This window comes from Nipponia nippon, unplaced genomic scaffold, assembly GCF_047370975.1.
Source record: "Nipponia nippon isolate SJK-2023a ecotype South Korea unplaced genomic scaffold, ASM4737097v1 scaffold_2, whole genome shotgun sequence".
NCBI classification, from domain to species: Eukaryota; Metazoa; Chordata; class Aves; order Pelecaniformes; family Threskiornithidae; genus Nipponia; species Nipponia nippon.
The window spans coordinates 54705464-54721096 of record NW_028262336.1 but is presented as its reverse complement, the minus strand read 5'-3'; positions in this window follow the sequence as shown (position 1 = coordinate 54721096).

Here is a 15633-nt window from a genome sequence, read left to right as displayed (position 1 = left end):
CAAGGCCTAAATTTGACCTCCCTCCCCCCTCCCTTTTCAATCAGGGACACAAAGGTAAAGTTAAATTCTGATTAAAATACTGGCAGATATTATTCCTGGAGGTAATAAAAGGTTTATACTACAAATTATTCTGTTACACTGCTACGGAATGACTATGTATCATACCAAGAGCTTCTCATGATAAAGTTTACTCCAAAATTTAGCCGCTTAAAAATGAACTTTAAGTTATTCACTTCTGATCATTGCAGAGGTGATCATCCCGTTCTAAAATGAGTTTGACTCAGGTGTCTGTATGCAGACACCTAGAGCCACCTAAGATGCTGCTGAGTGTGAGATGTCAGCAAGTGGCTGGTTGTGACACAGGACTTCTGGGGACCTTCTCAAATATTATCTGGAGGTCAGGACAGATACCTCAAGGCATATCAGTGAACTAGATGCGTATTTGTAGGCAGATGAACTACAGCCTACCTATCTTGAAGAGTTTGTATTAACTGCCTTCAGGTAATCCATATATCTTTGAATTATCTATCATTCTGCTATAGACAATGTAGTTACTTTGAATATTGTATGATGTTACTAAAGTTAGGTGAAATAAATCCTTGTGAATTCTAAATATAATTATTGAATGGGATTTTCAAGTACTGTTTATGTCTAATGCGAATAAGCCAAAAGGACTCAACAAGGCAGAATGAGACTCAGTTCTCTTTCTATCTAGATTCTAAATTAGAGACTAAACAGAACAATACCTTAAATCAGAGATTTAAACATTATACCTAGTCTTCAATGCACAGTTCAACACATTTTAAGAATATTACTTTAAACAATCACAGATACTGAAAGAGTTGTTTTGGCTAGTCCCCAATTCCAACTAAATGCACATATAAAACTACATTTTACTTCCTCACAGTGTAGCAAACAATAGATTTCAATGCAATTCTAACATAAATTGACTTCTACTGTGTGTGATATACCTGTTATATCTTTCCAAAATAAAGGAAATTAATTATATCATTCTAAATTGTAAAGCTTTAGGCAAACAAACTTTCACAAACCTTTCTTTCATCATTATGTTTGGTGGACTTTTTGGATAATGTCACTTTTTTCTTCAGAGTAAGTATAAAATATGTGACTTTCCACAAGACACGTTCAGAATACACTTTAAAGGGTGAAATTATCAAGAAGAAATATAATCACACATACATATATTTCTTTTCAAACAGAAACTTTTCTTAAATATTCTCCATATGTAAGAACTGAAGTAAAAATGTATTTTGTTATACCTCACAAAAAAAACATAAAATTTGGGAAATTTAAAACTGCTATGCAACTGAAAATATTTAACTTTAACCCCAAAACTGTATTTCTTGGAAGTCACTATTTTTTATTTTTATAAATCAAATATAAATGTTAAAATCCCGATGGTGATATTTAGTCATAAAAAATAAAAGTTATTATAGTGGAATAGAAGTTAATTGTACAAGGTAAATTAATTACAGTGCAATGCAGAAAAACTGCAGGCAACAGAACTACAGAAAAATAAAATCTAGGATCACACATTGTTAGAAGTTAACAGGATACTTGTACAAAAAAGAGCATTTGCTTAGAATCTAAAAACTAGGTGAATTATATAAATTTATGGGGGGAAAATTATTCTATTTTACTTGTCATTAAATACAGTTTAATGCAGAAAATAAAAGACCAGAAAAATCATATATATGCACATGCATATACATAAGTACATCAGGGAGAGTTGAGCAATAAGACAAGAAAGGAGATTTAGAAAACACAACCTATCAGGAAAGATGAAAGGAATTGCATTTGGGTGCTTAAAGAAAGGGAAGAATGGGAAAGTTATGAAGAAAATAATGACTAATTGTTCTCTTCACCCATGAAAGATAGATAAAGAGGATATCAGAGGTAGGGGTCCCATAGCACAGAACTGTGTTTCTGATACTGTGAGAAACTTGCAGCCATATCTATAGTGAGGGAGGTGAAAACTAGGAAGTCAAATTGCAAAAATGGCTATGCATGAAGAAAAAATAGATTTTGTAATAAAAAGTTGTCTTCAGATGCCATACATTAATCAATATGAATTTAGGAATATTAGGTATTGGATGATGATTTCAAATTGGTGATAAAGGAGCAGGACATAAAGAGAGAGACATGGAAATTTCAGGAGTAATCAGGCATTTTCAAGCCACCGAAGTCTTTGCTAGAGGTGCTGAAATCCCTGTGCATTCATTTGTTTCACATGCTGTGCGCAGAGTGGAGCCTGAGGGGAGGGCTGGGATTCTGTGCTGTAGTCCCAGGCATTACACTCTTCCAGATGCTCAAGATGATATGGAAGAAGCAAAGTAAGCTAAATAGTTCTGTGGTATCTCTTGTACCTTGGAAGCACACTTACCATATTTGATAGAATGGTCTCTTACCTTCCAAGTTAATCAATCATCTTGTGAGAAAACTCTCTTTTTCCCTGAGAAACTAGGCAGTTAATGCAGCTTTGGAGACTTGCATCAACTGTGATATACTCTTCCTCCCATGAGTTGTACTTCTGGTATTTTTCAGTAAGACTGAATCTGTTAACCAAGGGTAGAAATTGCTACCCACATTCAGAGACTGCCCTGCCTTAATAGAATATGAGGATATAAGCTGGCTATAAGTAATTTCTGTGAGAAAGAATTTCAGGACTGAAAGAGCCAGAAGGAAGCAATGAAGAACGAATGTTAATAAAACAATCTACTAGTTAATATGTTCTGAACTAGCTATAATGTATACTATAGCCCAGTCTTTTTTCCTAGGACTGATACATACTATCTTAAATAGTCTTCAAAACAAATGAAAAACAAAACAAGACTAACAAAAAAAGGAAAAAAAAAGAAAAAAAAAAAAGAAAAGAAAAAACAACAAACAAACAGAAAGCAGCTTAGGAAGCAGGGATTGCAATTCAGAAGTCCTTGCTTGTAGGTGAATACATTAACCAAAAAATAAAAGCATATTTACATATACCCATTCTGTTTCTGGATCCATGATGCTTGTACAGCTTCAGCAGATCAATCCATAAGATGCTTTAATTTCTATCTGTACAAATTAGAGCATGACCTATTCTGAGTCCCTAACAATATAGAGAGTACAAAACAGCCTTTTACTTTCTGCTAGTTCTGTGATTGTTATAAGGTCCTATGAAAAGTAGAAGCTTAGATAAAACACAGTCATTGCAAGGCTTTGAGTCTATTTGCAATTCTCAGTAAAGTCCTGCTGCCTAGACCTTTAAAAGTACCTGTATTTTTATTGTTCTTTTTCGGTAACTCTATGCTATGGGTCTCCTCTGCTCAACATGCGGAAATTATGGTTTGTTGTGTGCTGTCAAAGCTTCAGCAACATGTTCACCTGAGACCACTCAGGGGGATCAGTAGCTAAGAGGAGTTAGAGCAATGTAGTTTATTTATAGGAGCTTGTTCTGAAACTCTGATGTAGCAAACAAAATGAGTAATAACATGAAGATTTAAACGTTGGGGATTAGATTTCCTAATTTTTTTAGAAGCTCTTCACAGAATTAAGTTCCTTATTTTCACACACTGCAAATTATTGGCACATGCCATGACATCATGAGCAAATAAAAAGAGATAAAACTCCTCTTTTAACAGTGGTCAAGAGAACAGCTACAATATGCTTCTTTTTTCTTTTTTTTCTTTTTTCTTTTTTCTTTTTCTTTTTTCTTTTTTCTTTTTCTTTTTTTCTTTTTTTCTTTTTTCTTTTCTCTTTTTTCTTTTTTTTTCTTTTTTTTTTCTTTTTTTCTTTTTTTTTTTTTTAGCATTATCTTCAACTTCATGTTAGTAGGCAGCAGAGTAAAGACTGAATTATACAGTTGAGTTAATTAGGAGTTGTTAGCCAGTAGGTTGGAACAGATGCTGTTTATGAAATATACTCTGGTAGGTATAGGTGTGAAAAAAATAGTTGCAGATTTCAGGTATTCATTTTCTGTAGCTACATGAGATATATGCTACGTTCTATTTCTGCCCTGTCCTTTCATCTTACTCCAGTAATTTGCATTCCTGACTACATTTTGTGCTAAAAATAGCAAGTCCCGGGACAGACAAAGCCTGGAGAGAGACTTGACAATTGGTTAGATCTGATTATTATATTAAAATGTTAAAATTCACCTCATTACCCAGCGTACTTGCCTCAATTATTTATCCCATTAACCTGAGGCTAAAGATGCTGCGTACGATACCAGTTTCTCTAGAGGTTAATTTCAATGGATCTTTGTCAAGGTTAAAGGGTTGTTACAGGATAGGCTGCAGAAATGCCACTTTGAGTACCAGCCTATCACATTTTCTTTTTTTCCTTTTTTTCCTTTTTTTTTTTAATTCAATTTAAGCTTCAGAATGTACTATTAAAAAGAAATGTCTCCCTGATGTGTTCTGTTATAATTTTAAGTATTTTAAAATGTTCGATAGTACAAAGTCATTGCAGAGTAAAATTTAAGCAGTGAAGCTGGAAAACTAGTGAGAATGTTCTGAGGGTTTGTTGTGAGGTGCTGATGTTACCCTGTTGCTATTTTGTAAGCATATTGTTTGCCTGCTCATATGAGAACTTCGGCTCATCAGAATTCCAATGTTTTCTTATCCAAGCATTCCCAGCATTGGCTAACATAACTTATCTTTCTTAAATTATAGATTGTTACTAACAGAAATACTGGTTACTATTTGATGCACCAACCCTAATATTAGAAAAAACCTGGAGGACCTCCCCTAAAAGAAAAATAAAGTCATTCTGTACTCAAGAATCCATACATTTAAGAAATATGAGTTATGTTAGAAGTGGTGGGTATTTGCAGACTGCCATCTGGTCAGGAGTGGGCACCTGAACAATGATAACAGGATGCTCAGACTCTCTGCCTAGGAGCTCCTTGTGTCTGGGGAACGCAACCTCATCCCTCCTCCACCATCCTCCAGACCACAGAAGCACTAGGGTCAGTACAAGTTTTGCTGTCCTGATTTAGGGTGCGCTGACCAAGTGCAGAGTGTCTCAACAGATGCCCCCGATACCACCAAGCACGTAATTCATATATGTCATTATGCCTGTTTTCCATTTCTCAACCCTAGCTTCACCATCCTAGTACCTTTCTTTCCTTGCACCTGTCTCCCCCCAGATAAAGACCCCACCTCAGTGGCTTTTTCCTCACCTGTCCTAGTTTTGCTACATTTGTTCCCAAATTTGGTATTTCTGATATTGTTACCTGGGGTATGTCAGCTTTATATTTAATTACTGACAAGATTACCAGGGCATGCTGGCCTTGCAAGGCTCTGCTCGCCAAATCTCCTCTCCAATTATCTGTGAATTTGGACCATTTCTCACTTAACTCCTCCCCTCTACCTGCCTCTGCAATCCATTCCTAATGGTGCTCTTTGTAATTTTTGTCAGCTTCTCACACGATGTTTGTCACTTCCAGTAGTTTTCCATGCCTTAATTAATTAACCTTAACCCCAAGTCAGGGCCTAGTTTATTCGTTAGTCATTTGCCTGCAGCACTAGTAAAGCCTAAATTAAAATTCCATTGTTAAAAGAAGCATACAGAGCAGCTTTTGTGACCAAAGGTCACTTTAATCATTAGAAAGCAATATAAAATTAATAAATATCTTTCACCTACTGGTTTAGATGGAAGGAGACATTAGAAAAATTTTCTACGCACAATTAGAATCACATTCATCATTTCCTTTCAAAATAGAAGTAGACACAAAAGCAGAAGAGGAAGAAGAAGAAGTGGAAGAAAGCAGAAAGACAAATAGAAGACATAAGAAAGATAAGATTTAGGAAAGACAGGAATGCGAATGTTTCTACTCAGGAGTTAGGAAAGACACTTCTTTCTTTGTCTCTAGCTGTATAATAAACCATATTAGTTCCTTTTTCTGCCTATTTACTGTGCCTGCAACTAACATATCAAGGCTCATATAACCAGACGTGCAGTTAAGAGTTTCTTCCGTGGCTCTCTTGTCTTGCTAAATAATTGAAGTCCCTTTATTTAACAAGGCTTTTCTTGCAGTAAAGTATAGAAATTGTTCCAATAAGTGGTGGCCTGATTAAATTGTCCTCTGCTAATTTGTTTATAACAGGGACAAAGAAGGTGGCTGTTAGGCTATTGTGACAAAAGGCTGGTCCCCATGCACCCTGAGAGGGGCAGAGGGAGCCCCAGCAGTCCCCTGGGGCAGCAGAGCCTCCCCGTCCCCAGTGTCACAGGAGCCCCGGGGAGCCCTGAGGCTGGGCCAGACCCACTCGGACGCACCAGAGAGAGAGGCTCCATTGGTCAGGGCATCGTGTGGGAATGGGGACAGAAGGGGCTGGTCAGTCCCTGTGCACAGCTGTGCCTGCACCAGCCAGCACAGCCTCTCCTGTCTTCTCTAATTAAACTCCTTGTCAGATGGTTTTCCTGGACGAGGGGAAGGAAAGCAAACATGCACAAAGAGAGGGGAACTGTTTTTCTTCCTAGTTAGGAATAACTAGTCTGTTCCAATCTTCCAAAATACTGGACTTACTTTCCTTCTAAAGATTTAAGGACATTTTTCACTGAAAAAGCATTTGCTTTATACAAAAATCACATATAGAATATGCTTTATGTGAGAGTTAATGCTAAACAATTTTAAGAACTTAAAATAATATTTACTTGCCCAATTCCATTTTAATTATTGAATAATTGAATCCATCATTCTTGTATTTTCCAACCAGCATGAAGTGGTTACTAATTAATCAAAAGAAGGCTATGGAGTCCACTTTGAAAGCAAAAGATAATTTCTTAATTTTTAATATAAAATGAGATGATTTATAGTATTTATTCAAAGGCAATCAGAGCCCTATCTAAAAGCTGATGAAGGCAAATGACTGTATCAGTTGATTTCAGCAGGTTTTCAATCAAGCCTCCAAGAACAAGAAATGATTGTAAGTGTCTGACTGAAATATGAGTCAGGCATCCCTGAAAGATTTAGTATAGAGTCTGAAGAGGACTTGAAAAAATTTAAGTAGGGTCTTTTTCTATGAAAAGTTAATTTGAGGGTGAATTCAAAAGCATTGCAAAGTGTCTGAGTCAAAGAAGTAATTGTTAGATCTAAGAAACAGACTTAAGTATCTATAAGATAAATGTTGGAAATTACAGAGTGAGATTCAGCTCTGCATTCAGACACATGAGCATGAATTTGTGTCTATGTGAGGTGGGTTACCTTGTCATAATGAGCAGAGAAATTGTCACTGCTGTCAGTAGGGTGAAATCCCCTTTCCTAAATGTAATCACATGCCTGGCCTCCTTCTGCTCCTGCAGAAAAGCATGGGTGTCCTGTGGGTCGTGTATTACATCAATGCTTACTTCATTTACCACTTTTCTGGGATGTCCCTTGTATTTGTGCAGCAGCATCACACTCTGATTAGAGCTTAAGGGTCTTGCAAGATACCCAAATGTCAGCTAGAAGATGAGTTGAATAGGGCTATGGACTCCACAGACTGTACTGGCTATGTTGTCATTTGAGATCTACATGGGAGCTTAGACAAGTTTTTGCAAGCTGTCTCCCATCCTGAAAGGAAAGTTAATACTGAGCAGTGTGTTCTGTGTTAATGTGGTTATACAGCTGTTTCATTAATTAGTGCCCCACTGCAGAGTGATGTTCCTGCCTGTTTTATTTCCCTTTGACAACATGGATCCAGCACTCCTGTCTGTGCAATAGCTATGCATCAAATGGGAGGAATGGACACGAAGCTCATGATAAGATAAATATAACATATTTCTACGTTGCAGAAGTTTCATTTAGATTAGTGTTATAATGAGTAGAAATTCTGGCTATCAATCAGGGCTTAACTTAAGCAATCAAAAATGGCAAAAATCCATTGTTTTTTACATGTGGATATGATCCATTGCACCAAAGATAAATGGTGCAATGATCAAAACGTGATAGTCAAGATACTTGTCCAGACAACTGTATATAAAGTAGATGTTAAAGTATTTCATTAAATGTCTAAAGTTTTCTGGGAAACATACTCAGGAAAACAATTGATTTGTTATATTCTTGAAAAGGAAAATCTGACACATGGGGAAATTCCCATGTATTAAAACTTCAAATACAGACTTCTTTTTTTTCAGATCTGTATTTATTATTCCAGATAGACACTCTACTAAAACTGGAAAGATGCTGAAGTTGGAAGCTCATTAATATGTGATCTGAATACAAACTGCCATTCTTAAATAAGGGATTGAGTCTGTCTGCCTACTGATACTCCCTGAGAACAGATACAGCTGATTAACTTAGCTTGCAATATAGCATTACTGTGCTATTGCACTTGATGAAGTTGGCTGAAAAAGTATTATTTTTCATCCTGGGAAACCTAATACTTACAAAAAAAAGTTGTTCAGGCTCCAGGAGATTTCTGTAGTACAGCATGCTTCAGCTAAAAATCTGGCAAAAGAAATGGGGTGTCTCTGAAATTTAGAGACTGCATTGATTTGTAAGTTGTAATCTACACAAACCATCTAACTGGAAGAAAATGATAGAATTTCAAAACTAACTTTTTTTATACTTCTAAAAACTGTAAGTTAGATACTGTGCTTTAAAAATGAAAATGGTTCAGAGGGTTACTAAAAATCCTGAGCCAATTATTTTCTTTTATAGTATTTTAGTGGCTGGCAGGTAGTGTATTCTATTAGGAGACTACAGCAAAATGTTATTCACATTTTAAGTTTGACTATCAAAATCTTTAATCTTACTGTTGTCCTGAGGATTAGGAAACATGCTTAAGGACAGCATGCCTAAGTATGGAATGAAAACTGAGACACTGTTAGAATTTTCATACACAAAATATCTGTTTTCAGGTATTATGTTATTGATGTATTTAAAAATTTGCCTTTGTTATTAACATTTTAATTATTAGGTTTTTAATATGGAAAAAATAGGGAAAAATAGGGAAAAAATTTCTACTGACAATTATTATCTAATACAGTGATGACGAGTTCTCCTTTTAAACATGTCCAAATGTTTCCAGAGTCATGGTGATCAGGCCTGAATCACAGTTTCATAGTAAATCTTAAACATTTCATACTGAAAAGGTAGACCATGTTCTAAAGAGATTTTTGTCCAGCTTCTGCAGAACTAGAAACTCCTAAGTTTCATCTTTATGGAGATATTAGATACAGTATCCACATCACATGTTCAATTGGCAATTCTTGATTAAATATGAATAAAATTATTTTTCAGAAGAGTCTCTTGCCCCTTTCTAAACCTTACCATCTTGGTCTGTATGTTTGAGTTTTATATCTTATGTGTCACAATTGCACAGAAAGTTTTCATCAAGAAAAGTTATTAAATCATTCCAGAAAAACAGAATGTTTGTGAGGTTTCATTCTTTTCAGTTCCAAATCTCCCATAAGAGATTATCATCTTATGTAATTTTCTTTTTATTTTAATATTACCAAATCATTCTTTTTATTACTTTCAGTCGTAAAGAAGAGAGTTTTTGTTTATTTATTTAAATAATTTTTCTTTAGCCAAGGCTTTATTTTTACCAAGTTCCATGCTTAAAATATTTATGTTTTAATGCCCTAGGCCATAGTATCATTTGGTTTGACAGCAATACAACTTCCAAACACATTTATAGGTAAATTTCCCTTGTATATTTGAACCAAACTTACCTACTAAACACAGGAAGAAAGCTGAAATGCTTTAGTCTGTCACTTCTGAGGTGCAAAGGTTTCTGTCACTCAGCTATTTTCTGGATGAATTCTTTCAAGATATTATGATTAAGACCTTTCTGTTCTTCCAGCTTCTGTCCAACTAGCGTTAATTTGACACAATTCTTTACTGCTGGAAATAACCTGTCTCTTGGTCCTTTTCTAAAATACCTTTCATGTTTTGGCACCAGGAAACACATCTCTACACCTCACACTGAACTAGAAAGATAAGCCCTCTTAAGCCCTCTTAAGCCCTCTTAGTGTTTTGACCAGAACAGCTATTTCCAGTCACACCTTTAACTTGAAATGGTACTGATATAATTTTTTTTTTTTTAAAAAAAGGAAGGAAGAAATAACTCCAAAGCAAAGAAAAGGTGCTAGATAACACGGGAGTGCAAGGAAGAAAAAAATAATGGTTTTGAGTGTTATTCTAATGTTAAGAAAAGAACTAAGGAAGAAAAGAATATAAGGAATAAAATTTTCTGTGACTCTGGTCAAACTCTTTTGTTGCATACATCCTGCGTAACAAAATTCAGCCGAGGTCCACAGGCCAGTTTAAATAGCTGGGATTCACATGATGTAGGCAACAACAAAAGTGTGATCATCATCGCTGTTCTGTTAATACTCACTATTACTTTTTTTCTTCTCTATGCAGTTAACTAATAAATGAAATTAGGGCTACGCACAAGCATTTACTTTATTTCCACAAATACATTTAAATTTCTTTTAATTTATACTGTTAACTTAATTTCCTGGCTTTCTAATGCCTGCTTTGGGGACTAGTTTAACATTCTTGTAGTTTTTACATCTTTAGCTACCACTAACCCCACCACAATACTTAAACTTTTTCTTATCAATGAAGGTATACTAGGTTTACATGTAAAAACAAAAGTTTGATACAGTATGTGTACTCACATTTGTCTGACAGTGTTTTCCAGCAATCTTAGTAGCATCAGAAAAGCAGCAAAACAGTGCCAGCAAATTGGCTGGAAATTATCTATGGCAAGAAACTTGATAAAATGCTAACCATTTTGACCATTAAGTCTAACATGGACATCATTGGTACTTAAATTATGCTTAAAATATGTTACAGAAATAATAAAAAGTCATTATTAACACTGGGTTTTCAAATGTCTCTTACTGCACTGATCAAATTTCCTTCCAACAAAAGCTGATGCCTGGAGGAGACTGTAAGAACAAGGCAAGCATACTCCTCTAAGTATTCTTGGTTCTCTAGCCTTTTGCAGACAAACTGCTGTGGTTTTAGTAGACATGAACACTGGCACTCCATGTTTATTTCAGTTTCAAAATTTGGGCTATTTTATGGTTGACACATTCATATCTCTATAAGCTTCAAGAAGGAGATAAATACAGGGAGTAGAAGAGGAATGCAGTTTTTCAAAGACATTTGTATGTATTCTCAAAGCCCTTTTCACTGAATCATGTTTTTAGGTATATCATTATGATAAGTAATGTTTAAAAAATTCTTATAGAAAATCATAAATAGAGCTATAGGAACAAGAAGAAAAGTAGCAATTAAACAAATACATATATGTGTGACAAACATAGTAAACTCTTAACATAAGTTTCATGATTAATTGTTAGGGCTTTTGATTTTTTTTTTCTCCTTTTTCTTCTTGTATGGCTTTAGCAACTGAAATCAATGCATTCTGCTAGAATCTCATGTTCCATACTAATGCTTAAAACATTAGTGGAAATCTTGGCTATGAAATATTAGCATGACTGAGACTATTAAAATAAAAAATGAAAAAAAATGTTTTATACTACAAGTTTATTTTTTTTTATCTAGCTTCACAAAGTTAAGAGCCTCCCTCCTGACTGTTGTGTGTATCTGAACACAGTCCATTATGCAATACATACCACTGAAAAAGTCTTTGTTAAACAAAACTCCCTCTTTGCTGCACTGGTGCCTAAGACAAAATCTTTTGTCTTTGTCAAAATTTCCATGCTCAGAGATGTCATCTGTTTAGAAATTCCTAACATAGATTAGAGAATTCCTCTGTCACCCTGAAATTTAAGGTGATTCTCTCAGCTGTCAGACCCTGAATGATTTGTATTACAAACATTTCACCTTCTATAACATTAACTCCATCTCAAAAAAAAGTGAACATTTTTTACTGAAAAGACAGAACAAAGTTATCCATCAAAAGAGCAGTTATTATGAGGTCGTCCTCACATAGGAAAGACAGTATAAACACTTTCAGTATCCAGCTTTTGAGATTTTAAATATAGTGACGGCTTTGACATTTTTAAGCTCACCCATCTTCCCCTCCAACATACATAGATTCATCAATAACTTTGATTAATTTGCATCAATTTTTCAGCATTATTCTATTAAAAATTTGTACTAATAAAACATTTTATTTCCATATTACTTGAAGGACTTTTTGTTGTGAAAATTAATTTAATCTAAAAATATTAAAGTTCTGAGATGAAATAATCAAAGAATCAAATGCAGCATTTGGTTTCCACCTAAATTACTGTTGGTGCTGTTAGTATTCATTTGTCACTTACTTCCAAGACATTACGGTAAGGCAGCAATTGCTAAGGGACTACCTCTAAAAATAAACCATTTGAAGAGTTCTTTTTAAATTTCACTTACAACTTCCTAGTTTGACACAGACTTAGACATATCTCTCCAATATGTTTCCTGTTTCTTAAAGTCTTAAAGTCAGTTAGGAAATTATCCATCAACATATTATCATTATTTTAAAATTAGTTTTAGACAATACTAAAACAGTTTAAAAAGAAAAAAACAGTCAAAATGTTTCATCAGGCTGTTTTACATCTTGGTGTTAATTTCTAATTGTTAGGCTTTGTAAACAAAAGTGCATATATGTGGCCATTTCAGATGTGATATTTCTTGTTTTATTCACTTATTTGTTTGTTGTTAAATATACTATCACTGCAGAATAAAAAGTAATGTTTTTCACAACATTTTTCTTTAATTTTTTTGGCGTAGATTTCTGCATCTGGAATTAAGCATATCTCACAATTAATTACACAAGAATTTATTGATATAACATTATTTTATTTAAAAAAATTGCTTCAATAAATAAATGCAGTAAGAATATTTTGAGATTAACTCTCTTTTATTTTGAGTATCTCTACCATTACTGTACCATATGTGACACATTTTAGACCAGGGATCCTTACTTAACAGCTCTATTGGGATAAAACTTCAAATAACAGTCATCCTCATGTTAAATGATGTGGTAGCCCACTTAGAAGGTGTCCTCTGCTATAAATTGTTTGTAATATATAAAACTTTAAATAGTGCTATATGTACGTAGGCTGAGCATTCTGATGTTCCCCTTACACATTATGAGAGCTCTGGGCAGAGAACTATAAAAGGTGCTAATAAATCAGAAAACCAACATTGGGAAGGTCACAAAAGTACCTTTTAAAATTGTGTTTGCTAAAATATATGAGGCATTAAAATTTGAATTCTACATTCTTATGACAATGCCTGTAATGAGAACAGAAAATACTATGAGCCTAATCTATTCTCCTGACAATTTAAATATAACTGTAGTCCAGTTGTTATCTTGTACTTCTTCTCCAATTCCAGAAATAGGGAAGGTCATAAAGATAGTGACAATACATTACAGAATTTAAAACCCTGACATTTTCCTAAACTGGCAGACTAAGAGAATGTGTGGATAAAATGATATGGCTTTCTTTGGAGGAAGTGATTTGGAGTAATAGTTGACCTCTCCATCAGTTATTTTTGTGATTTTTTTCTTTCTCTGTTCATTTTAGATTATATTACCAAAACATGTAGCTCATTTAGCATTTTTAAATTAAAACACAAAAATAAACATAACCTTTCTGTGATGGTTCTCTTTACATCCCAAGGCCAGAGCTCTAAGAGTTAGTTTTGTTGCTGTTTTAATAAAGGACAAATCTTGCTTACCCAGTCTTTAAAATATTTTAAAAGTAGAGGTTAAATCTAGGCTTCTAAATCTTAAACGGACTGGGATAAGCTCCCAAAATTAATACTTTGAAAATTGGTCCTTTCTACTAATATGTTGCTTTACTTCTGAGGCAACTTCATTGAGTTTCTTATATCTGAACATCTATAAACTCTGAGGAATTTTTTTAGTGATATCTATTATCAACAACATGGATTCATGCATTCACATGACACTAAGTAAAGGGATATAAATTACAGTCCCTACAGATTATACACTACAGACCCATTTTTTCCAAATTATACAAGTTCAGCAAAAATAATTTCTCCAAGGTCTGATCTTGTCCATCACCACTGCTTTCGGGTTTACTTCTCAATAAGTACAGGCTGTTTCTGAACAGGGTTGTTACTATATGTTTATGAATAATGAAACGTGTATGCAGAGAGCAGTTGTTGCTATCCAGCTGTTTGCAAGACAGGGTCTAACCTGCAGAAGTTGCTGTGTTATGATCACTGTTATTGGGGAGCTAGATAATGTTAAGATAAATATAAATGAGTTATAAAGCTATATATAGCCAAGCAGAATTGTCGCTCCTCTGTAAGCCAAGTTCTTTGGAGCTCACTGAGAAGGTTAACACACTATCAGGACCTTTTTAATGACATTTTAACTAGAGCTGTACTCTCTGAAGAAATTGCATGGCTGAATTATCTTTTGTGACCTAAGTTCTCAGCTATTCTGAACTGTGATTGTTCTACGTATTTTCTTGGATTTTTTTCTATTTTTTACTGAATATTTTTGTTGTTTTAGATGTGTTTATCAATTTTATTTCTAAATTTATCAGGAGTGAAGGTACAGCAGATTTGCAACAAGAGCTACTCTGAAGCAAAAGGATAATTTCCTCACTACTACTCTAATGCCATTATTTGTCTTCATTTCCTTGTTGTCCAAATCCGGCTTTCTGAGGAAGTAGAAGAGAATAGGGATCATCTTAAACAGTAATATTAGTACCAATTAATTTATTTCCAGAATACCTAAAACCAAATCTGCAATAAATTTCCTCATTTAGCCATATGAGTTTTTTCATTGTATGGAATACTAGTTACGACCTGTAATTACTTCTAAATTATAACTGTGTGTTTAATATTCTTTGAACTTTGATTGCAGTCCCACAAAGACTTACACAAAGGAAAAAGCTTAAGTACATTAGCATACAGCTTCCTTTATACCATTTAGTTTTCAGGGTTAGAACCATAAAGTATAATTTCATATAGAACTACTATTTAAAAACCAAACATACAAAAATCCTTAATATTCTTTCACAGTTTCTTTAGCACTTACTACCATCAGTAATTTTTTCAGATTCATGACAGAAAGAAAAGTTTATTCTTCAGACATACTAAAGTTTAGGACTTTGCTGCAAATTTTATTTTGAAAATATAGATTGGTGCAAAAATATGTCTTTAAAGATGACTGGTCTTATCCTCACTTAACTCAAAACTTTAATTTTTTTTTCTTAAAACTCCCTTTGGGATACAACCAACAAAAACTGTATCAATGATGTGATGGAATTTTAAGTGCACAATAGAATTGCTTAACATAAATGTATTCTAAACTATTATTTGAAGATAGCTTAAAGTCTGTGTTTCATTGCCCACAGGGGATAGATACAGCGAAATCCAATCAAATACTTGGGAAAATTTGTTTTTCAGAAGATCTGACTGATAGAGGTTGCATTCACAATAAACCCATCTTTGTCACAAATATCCAGGTTTGGATTCCAGTTACAGTGACTTTGCAAACCTATTTGCAAAAGCTTTCCTTTGATTTCAGTTTTGTTGCTTTGCACATGGAACTGTGGGTAGAAGAGTTTCACATGACTGAAGACTATTAAATTGTCCTTGCTAATAATACACAGTTCTTGCCTAAGGCTTTGAAAATTTTTACATGTTGGACTGTCATGTCAAGATACCATAACGTATTGGAACATTATTCTTGT